This window comes from Condylura cristata, unplaced genomic scaffold, assembly GCF_000260355.1.
Source record: "Condylura cristata isolate star-nosed mole 26May11 unplaced genomic scaffold, ConCri1.0 scaffold00016, whole genome shotgun sequence".
NCBI classification, from domain to species: Eukaryota; Metazoa; Chordata; class Mammalia; order Eulipotyphla; family Talpidae; genus Condylura; species Condylura cristata.
The window spans coordinates 23,577,811-23,588,116 of record NW_004567117.1 but is presented as its reverse complement, the minus strand read 5'-3'; the positions used below and the strand labels follow the sequence as shown (position 1 = coordinate 23,588,116).

General features: G+C 36.0%; 1 pseudogene; it reads right to left on the bottom strand.

Annotated features, from left to right (window-relative positions):
- Positions 1-8,165: 8,165 nt before the first annotated feature.
- On the bottom strand, positions 8,166-8,903 carry LOC105853706 (annotated as a pseudogene).
- Positions 8,904-10,306: the final 1,403 nt, after the last annotated feature.

The window sequence follows — 10,306 nt, the reverse complement described above, 5'->3', positions numbered from 1 at the left end:
ACAGTTTTAATTGAGGAGCTAGACCAAGCCTAGCTATTCCAACATTAAAATTCTACCTGTTACTATTGTGTTGTTTGTCTCAACCAGTATCACAACTTCATGTTACATGCAAGGACACAGGTCTTCTCCAGTGATTCTCAATAAGGTTGACTTTGTTTTCAACAATGACCCTGTTGATTTCTTTTTTCATTATACTCAAATCATGTAAGCTTCTATAGAGGGCTGCTGGTTTTCACAACTTGTGCTGTGGTTGAATTTCCACACTGAAGGAGTTGTTTGAGGGAACAATCTCAGATTGAAACACCAGGGAATCCAGATGTTTTGAATAAACCCTTCTCAATTTATACCAGACATTTGGTCAAAATACAGTTGATTTCCCCAAAAAGGTTTTCTACTTTTATCACTGCTTTATTGGATAAGAAATTGCCACATTTTTCATTTCATCATACAATCAGTCTTCCCTTTGGTCTCAATTTTTTTTTTCCCAATAAAATAGATGCCATTTATGCTTTAAATATTTGGTAAAATTCAGGGTCAAGTCAACTGAGTTTGAATTAGTCTTTGTGAAAGATCTTGAATTACAGAATCCATTATTTCAGTGTTTATGAATGTTAGTATTTCCTGAATATGTTTCAATGCATTGTTTTACAATATATTTATTATTCTAAATTTTGAAATTGTTCTTCCAAAGGTCTCTATGACTTATATAGTAGGATTTGTTAATTGCAAAATTTCATTTCCAACATGGATTATTTGTACATTCTTTTTATCTCAATCTAAAATAACCTAATTTCAGTCTTAAAGCATTAAATTTTATATTTGTTGATGCTATTATATGTCTGTTTTCTGTCTCATTCATTGCCATTTTATATTTACCCTGAAGTTTTCTATTTCATAAATTCCCTTTAACTAAAATTTGCTATTAGCCTTTCAAGTTTCTATTCTGAATTTTTTCAGATAATTTATATCATTTCTTTTTTCAATTGCTATAACTTGGTATATTAACCCTCACTCTTATATGTGCATATATGTGTGTATATGGATATAACTATATACATACATACATATTATATAATAATTCTTTGTTTGAACTTTTTTCAATCACAAAAAAATTGTTTTTTATCCTAAGTAATTTTTAAATTATGTATACAAGTAAGCTTGAAAAAGATTTGCATGATGTCATTCTCTACTCTTAATATTATTAACTTCATATTTCATTTAAAGTAAAGCAGCAATCTTTGATGAGCTTTTTTCTGTCAGTTTGAAAAATCTTTGTCTTACATAGTTAGATTTAATGCTTTCTTGAAGGATGTTTTAGTTGGTTGTTTATCTAGTTAGCAGATTTATTCTTTCTTTCTCTTTTTAATACTTACATGACATCATTCTATTTTCTCCTGGATTCCATTGTTTCATAGACAAGATATCTTCTGGTCTTATTGTTTATTGTTGCCTTATGAAGGAAATCTATTTTTTTTTTTTTCATCCTACACTTGTTGTTTTTAAGATTCTCCTTTTGTATTTGGCTTTAAGCCATTTTACTATGACACATCTAGATAGGATTCTGTTTTTCAATCCAGCTTGGAGTTGTTGCATTTTAGGAATATATGGATTCCTGTTTTGTTTTTATTTTTAAAGCATTATCAAATATTTTCTCCTCAAAAATAAAAAAAAAAAGTCCTATTTTTTCTTCTGAGTCTCAAATGACATTTTTCTTAGAACTACTTGTTATGTTCTCTATGACTTTAATGTTGTTGCCCTTTTTATGAAGATACTTAATGCTGTTGTGTCTGAGTATTTTCTTAGCTGTTTTACTACTCAATTTTATTTTACATCTATAAAATAACTTAATTCAATTTTAATTTAATTATTTGCTTTTGGTTTCTTTTTGCCTGCCTAAATTCATCTTTACATTTATTTATTTAGCTCTATTATATTTAGCTATTTTAAAATTTATGTGCAATAACCCCACTGTTAAATCATTTATGTTCCTTTTTTCTATTGCATTTTCTCCTTTTTCCAATCATACTTTTATGAATTATTTTATACCTAGCTATTTTCCATTGAATCCAAATAATATGTCTATAAAATGTAAAACTAATTGAAACCACAGATTATGTTTTCTTCATCCATGGAATGTTACATTTGCTTCTGGCAGGTGGTAGTAGAACAAACAATCCTATAGAAACTTAATCTAAACAAGCCTCACAATGATTTAAAAGTGAGGTTTAAACTCACAAATGTAATTCTATTTTCCTTCTAGTTTTCAGGTTGTAACTTTTGCAAATCCAACTGAAAATCATGTTTGCTATAACTTACCAGTCTTCCATTGGCAGATCTTGAATTAGAATTTCCTTAGCTCTATGAGTCTGTCATGAACAGCTTTCAACATTTTAGTCTCTCAGCCTCCCAGCTCCTCTTCCAGAATTGACAGATATTCCGAAAGAAAAAGTAGCCTCAAAAGTCAGTGTCACCTCTCTGAATTTATTTCCCTTCCAATAGCTTCTTCAAAATCCTTCAACTCCTTGTATGGCATCAGCAAACATTTTATTTGAATATTTTAAAATTTCACCCAATCTTACTTGTCATTGGTCTTCATTATCTTGACTTCTGTTTCAGAACATGTGTATATTTTTTACAGCCTTCCACATGACTTTAATGATGACAGATAATTGTCATTGTATATGTTCAACTGTTTCAAATCTACTAGCTACTCCTGCTTCTCTTCCCCAATATTTCAAAAATATAAATTTGTTACAGGTTGAATCAAACCCAAAGATATTTTGAAATTGTTAGCCTTTGATAAAAATAGTCAAAATAGTTTTTTGCAGATGTAATCCATTAAGATGAAACCATGAGGGCAGACCCTAATCCAATATGATTAGTGTTCTTATAAGGAGAGGAGAATAAACATAGACTCAGAGACATACAGGAAGAACATCATGAAAACAGATACATACTAAGGGGATGCTATTAGAATACAAGAACTAACATGAAATCCCAGAAGCTAAAACAAAGGTATGGGAGAGATTCTCCCCTATACCTTCAAGGATTCATGGAGAACACAGTTCTCTTGACACATTGATTTTTTTTTTTTTTTACTTGTGATTCCCAAACCCATAAGAGAGAAGATTTCTGTTTCAAGCTAGCAAATTTATGTTATTATGATGTTACATGATAGTCATCATAAACTAGTACATGCCACCCTTAGTGCCAAATAATTTTCTCAAAATCTTAGGTTTCCAAATTGACATTTCTTCTGTCATTCTAATCTTACAGCCTTTTCATAGATAATTAAAAATTCCTTGTCAGCTACTGGTATCATTTGTGATTATTTTCTCTTACTTTTTGTTACCTTCCTTTCCTGGCCTATCTTCAATGTTAATATACTTCTTAATTTTTTTCAATAAAAATGTGAGGTTTTTTTTTGCGTGTATTTTCTTTGCCATGATTCCAAGTATTTTATGTTTTGTTTTTGTTTTTGTTTTTTCTAAGATGGAGGAAAGCTTTAGATATTTCATAGGATGTAAGAGAAATATTTGATAAACTGACATTTAATTTTTGAGAATAGATTTGCTTGCAACTGTATTTATATTTTCAACAAATAGAAAATGGTGAATTTAGTAGCTAAGATCAACTGGACAGGTGAGATATAATTGAGTACATTTTCATTTTTACTGTTCTTGAAAAAATTTTGACTTCTAACAAACACAAAGACATATTTTTAAATGCGTAATTTATATCATCCTTCCTATTCATATATGCATGCTTTCTCTTCTCAGGTGTATTCCCTGTAAAATTCCTACCACCAATTCACACGTGTACCATCACCATAGTCCTTTGTTTAAAAACACATTCCCTCCCCTACCTTGATCCTTCTCCTTCCCCCTTCCTTGCAAATTGTCTTTTATTAATAACTGTCTGTTAATTTTGATTTTTAATTTATTATTTTTATTTATTATTACATACATTTTCCTGATCCCGCATTTGGTTCCCTACATTCCTCCTCTCAGTGAAAACATCCAGTAATTCTCCTTTTCCTTCTGGCTTACTTCACTGAGATAATGTCTTCCAGCTTCAAAATGGCATGGGTTAATCTTTTTGATTGCTTAATAGTATTCCATTGTGCATATATATCACATTGATTCAGTCATGTATTTTAGGGCATTTGTGTTGTTTCCATATCTTAGTAAATTTTTTTCTAGATCATGACTAAAGTCACATAGACACATGTACACAGGTATATTTTTTAAAGTTTCATGTGAAAACATTTAGCTTACTAAGAGTCTTCTGTTACTTTCAATTCTATGTTATGCATTTATAGTTGACAAGATGCTGTTCATGTCTAACTAAAAATGAGTTCACAATAAAAAGTGATGACACGGAGTTTAAAGATCACATTCCAGCGGACTCATGTTATCAGGAAGGTACTTTGTGATAGTCATCATCTGAGATTCTAGGTTACTTGAGTAATATAAAAATCAGGAAGAGGCTATATTACTCTCTCATTAAATCTTTCTTATGATCCCCCTCAGACATTCCTCAGAATTGTATTTGTTCAAGTCAGATTTTGGACACCCAGAAAGATATCTTTCAATGGTTTATTGAGTGAATCCCTGCCTGAAGATTGGATGATACCCCAATGGCATTTCAAATCATATTCTACCAGGGAAGTCTATTATTTCAATATCAACTTTATTTTAAATTCAATTTTTTTTTTCTGTTTGCTGTCCCTTTGTTGAGGTAGATTTAAATTTCATGAAGGGATACATTTTATTTCAACAAAGTGGACTTTGGTGCTCTGTTTTTCTTCTGTGTTTGACAAAAAGCCATTTGCAAACATACATCTGGTTTAAGCCATTGAATCAAATACATGGGCAAATTCTCATTCAAATATAAGCTACATTCTCACTAAACCGCTGGACGATCAAGCGTGAAACCCAACAATTGCACGTTCTGCTGAGAAGACAGGGGGCTTGCTGCACTGTTGCATCTTTGAATGGCTGGTATCTGGAAGTCTGTGTTCATGTAGCTGCTTCCTTCCACCATCGTGGGCATGACAGGGAAAGATCAGAGAAAATATTGTTGGAAAGAGTTAATGATAGGTGCCACACTTGCTTATTGTGCCCTGCAGCCTTTAGCAGTTGATGTGTTTGTCATTAAATATATTAATGTGCAGTTTTCCATTTGCCTTGAATTACTGAAATATACTAAGCATATCTCTCAAAGGACCCACAGACACGGTGCAATAGACTCCAGCTAATAGCTTAAAACTGTACAGCAATCTAACTTTAAAATACAACACAAATCTTTATCTAAAAGCACTAACACCTCACTCTTGTGTTCTCAGAGTATGTTTTCACATTTCCTCTTGCAATGCATAGGAAGGGGGGAAAGCTACAAGAGAAATGATGCATTCCGGGCAAGGAGCCAATTTAAAAAGTCTGTTCTTTCCAGTTTGCTGTCACTTGTCGTGGTTAAACAAAACACGGAGGAGAAAAAGAGAAATTGGCTTCAGTGTAAATGTCAACATTCTGATTAAAGCAAACACAAAGCATTCAGAACTCTTGACAAAAAAAAAATTAAATTGAATTATGAAGGGTATGCAAATGGAGCCCTTCCTCTGTATGATTACCAGGACTTATGCATTTTGTATTTTCTGTCTGTGCCAGAGAAATCTGTGCTGCAGGACAAGGTGTTCAGGAACAGGAAGGGGAAGGTGAACAACACATTTCCCTGCTGATGACAGCCGGAACCTACCAAAATATTGGTTCAGAAATTGCCCAACACTTTACAAACACTAGGAAAGATTAGAAAGCTGACAGTAAAACCTGGCACTTTTAGTCTATTGTCTTTCTAAATAAAGAGGGCCATTCTCTAGGACACTAACCCCCAAGTCTTTATTTAATGGGTTCAAAGAATGTGATCTGTTGGGGGGGAGCACCTTCAGAAAACTCACATTCAAATATAGATCTGCAAATGATACAGGACAGTTCCTCCCTATCTCCTTTAACACAGACCTTAGAAATTGAATTGTTTGAAATGCAGTTTCAAAGGGCTCTCAGCATGGATACATGATATGCAATTTTAAAGGTAGTGTAATACATTCCATACCTGTAATTAAAATTAATGGGAAAATGAAAACTAAATGATGTGCAGTGGTCCCGTTTTCCCAGGGGAGTCTATATTTGCCTTTTCGCGTGACTATGTACAGTTCTGGGTTAAGAGACTGTAGGATGTGTATGTGTGTGTGAGGTTATATATCAAACATGAGCAAAACTTTGATCCCTATTCATTCTTTACTCTTCATTATCTCTGGCACTACCTTGTTTCTGAACATTACCTTTGACCTTAATTTTCCAACTGCTTTCTGATGTATTCCTGCTACTCACACTCCCCTCTCTGGATATTTGGAAACTGCTTCCAAAGTTATCCTGTGCTCAGTATGTCATCTCTGATTCAAAAATCTGAAATGGTTACCCAGGGCCTGCCAGAAAAGTCCCAACCCTGGCTTGACATTCAAGGCTTTCTCAAGTGGCTTGAAACTAACTTTGTATTCATTTCATAAATATTTACTGGGTTTCTATGGAATGTCAGTCCTTTTACCTTTTATTCACCTTGTTGCCCATACATTTCCTACTTTTGGCTGATTTATTCCTCTCCCATCATACTCTGTGCTTTTCCATTACTGCAACTTTACTCTGGCTTCGCCTTTTCCTCTAAAGGACCTTCCTATGTCTGTGTCTTCCAGACCCACGCAGCTTTTGAAGTTAAATTGAAAGTTGCCTTTTTCTTAAAATCTTTCATTACTACCCTTGAAAATGATCTCTTCTTTCCTAGAACCTTCATAACTTTCTATGTGTAACCCTGAGCACTTACTAATATCTTGTATTAACTATACATGTTTCTGACCTTATATTATCTTAAAAATCAAAGCCTTTGTCTTGGCCCTAAACTGTACCTTATACAGGGTGAGATGTACTTTCAGATCACATTGGAAAAGTCATGTACCAACCAATACTACAGTTCCCTGGTCCATAAAATGAGGATGCTAATATCTTTCTCCTCTGGGGCATTATGAAAAAAAAAAAAAAAGTAGATAATGGTTTTAAATTATGTAGAGCTTTATGCCGTACCTATCTGGGAATTACTTTAATCTTTTAATATTGTGAATATATCCAGAAAAATAAATATATAAATCAAGATAGTAGCACACATAAGTAAACAAGAAAGCAAGGGCATCAATTATTGCAGGCACTTTATATAGAAATTTAAATAGAATTCTGACTATGACCTTCTAAGGCTAATGTCTATTGACTGTATAGACGAGACCCCATGGGCTACCCACACGTAACAAGTCTGACATCTAAGCCCGTGATTTTCCTCACACAGTCAAGAATTTATTCTATGGACACAGACAGAATACACCAAGGGTACCGTGGCTCACCCTAGCACCCCTTTAGTGAATCAAAATAAATGAACTTGAACTCAAAGATCCAGAAACATGTACGTTTAGCCCCTGTACTTCCATTCCCATGTGCTTATTCTTCCCCCAGATTCAGTGCTATCTGTGATGTTCCTGAAACTATATCCCAACACATTAATTAGTTTGTTTGCTTAATAGTCTTCTGTATTGCCTCTGAACAATGCGGAGCCTTTCACCCATTGTAACAAATGCTTCAGGATAAAAGCTGCCTGCAGATCACTTTTTGAAAAACAAAGCTACGGACCCTCCCATGTACTGTGCTCAGGGTTTGCGCCACTGCAGTCATCTGGGGTCAGAGATAAATACAGTGGGACTCATAACATCCTAAAGCATGAGGAAACTAGAGTTCATCAAATACCACTCCCCATTTTATTCAGGGAAATAAGACTTAGAGTGTCATTCATTGCTATTAACATAAAATAGTAGGGCCAATCCTTGGCGTGGATTTCAGTGGAATTCTCCTCTATTCATTCAAAACTGTTGTCTTGAAACTCCCAAGCCAGCTCACACTTCGCTGACCAGGAGGCTGGCGTTGCCCAGGTCCAGCGGGCCACAGTCTTTTTCCTGAGGGCCATTTTTACTTTGTGGTCTGAGCAGAGCTTGTTCAGTCACTTTGGAAGTTGGTTCTCTTGGAGAGGCAGTCTGGACCTTGAAGTTCCCTGACTTGACCTTGGCAAAAGGTTCATAAAATCTGCGCTTCTCCATGGCAAAGCCTGAGACCAGAGAACTTCTGTGAGTGGCTGTGGCATGTGCGGCGGCGGCCCAGGCAGTGTGGAGCTCGAGCCTGGCGTCTGCAGGGCCAGGGGTGGGGGGTGTCCTCCTGCACATAAAAAGGTCTATATAACAATCTCAAAAAGGTTGTCCCTCATCATTATGACTCACTGCTTAAATTTCTGGACTTTGTGGACCTCTTTAAGTGGTATTACACGGAAAGGTTCCCTTTCCAGTTCATATTTGAAATAGCCTATTGTGTTCTCATCCAATTGAAAATATCTTCTCTTCCAGGTTTTCATCATGGCGCCTTGCTTCACGCAGTGCAGGCCTTGATGACGGGTGTTGTCCCCGGGGTAGTTTGGGTGTGGAGTGTGGGAGGTGACTGTGAGAGCGTTTCTGTCAACAATTTCACATTTACTGACTTCTTTCTGCATGGGGGTGATGATGGGAACGCCTCCCACAAAGTCAGTCCTGTAAGACACCTGCTTCTTCCCGCATTCACTGCCTGACTTAGGTTTTCAGAATGAGGCAGGGCATCAGAATGCTTTGGTACTGTAATTTTAATAGCTTTGTTCAACACATTGACCCATTTTACTAGGCCCTGCTGGTCATTGGCTTGTAGGAAGTATTTCCTCATTCCTGCATTCATAACAAAACAGAACTCGGCCTTCGGCCTTAGCTTAGTGTCACTCACAGAAGAATTCATAACTGCTTAGCCTCTTTTCTCCAGAAGCTTACAATTAACATGTGGAAACTCCATTCTCTCATAAACAAAAGCTGTAAAACCTGAACAGGATTCCAAAAAGCTTGTTGCAGCATTATTTTGGGTAGATGGATCAAAATCACAGACACACGTTTTGAGCTTATGTATGTTTACCACAGGACCTGGAGTGAGACAAGGCGGGCGTTTTCAGAGAAAGCGAGGGCTTGTCTGCTTCCCCACAGGCAGTGCTCCTGAGGGTTCCCGGACCACAGGCCAGGCCTTGCCTGCCTCGTTCCCGCGTGTCCTCATCGCTGCTCTCACATACGGGAATGATGGCTTTTTTTGTTGTTGTTTTCCTGTGGAGAAAAATACATGCTCTTTTCTTCAAAGTAAACATTCTGGAAGCTGTTGTGATTGTTCAGATTTCTTTAAAGACCTTGACGCCACTTACCATTGCTTTTTAGACTGCGGGGAACATAATGAAACTGAAGTCTCTCATAGAGCTTTTATTCCTCTTCTTTCAGACTTAATAGAAAGCAGTAGGGGACACTTGGGCCACCAGTGTCAGCGCCATTTCAGGTTCTGTCTTTGGTTTTATCCTCAAGAAAAATGGCATTGGATTAATTTTTTTCATAAACAGATGTTTTGCTTAGCAGCCATTTATCTCTTGCCCCCTCCTCCCACCCAGTCACCTCTTTCCTTCTTCCTGCCTTTTCTTCCTCTGAGCAGGACAAAGGCCTGGATAGAATGGGATCTTCCTCTAGTAATGCTTTGGGCAATGATTTTGGGATTTTGTTCGGTCCCGAACTGTAAAATAAAATATATTTTACATAAAGACCCAGCATGTAAACATACACATACATGCATCTTTTGACAAACATTTTTATGCTTATTGGACAACTTAGATAATTTTTTTTTTTCCTTTCGACTTCTCCCACTTATAAAATAGAGACTTCTCAATGACCTCCTGATATTTGACCTTTAGCAGTCAACCCGAATTTTTGGCATGGGATCATACTGCATGTTTATTTCATTAGATAAGGATTCACTTTTCCTGATTCTCCAACTCCTTGCACTCAGTGCAGACCACATCACTTTCACCTTTAGTTCTCAAACACCCTTAACATTTGTCACCTTAACTGGTGACAATGAACAATACCAAAACCAAGAACCTTGGCTTTATGATTATCACCACCTTTGATGATATTCCAGATGAAGTCCATCATGAATAGCTCATTACAGGTAAATTGAACACCTTGCTTCCTGGTGTGGATGAAGAGGTTACTCCTAGCTATGGGTGGTAAATTTTAAGGGTTTAGAATTTACCCTAGGCACTTACCCTTCACAGATTCTTACCTCCATAAAAAGCAGTAATAATGACATGGACAACTCTAGAATTTTACTTT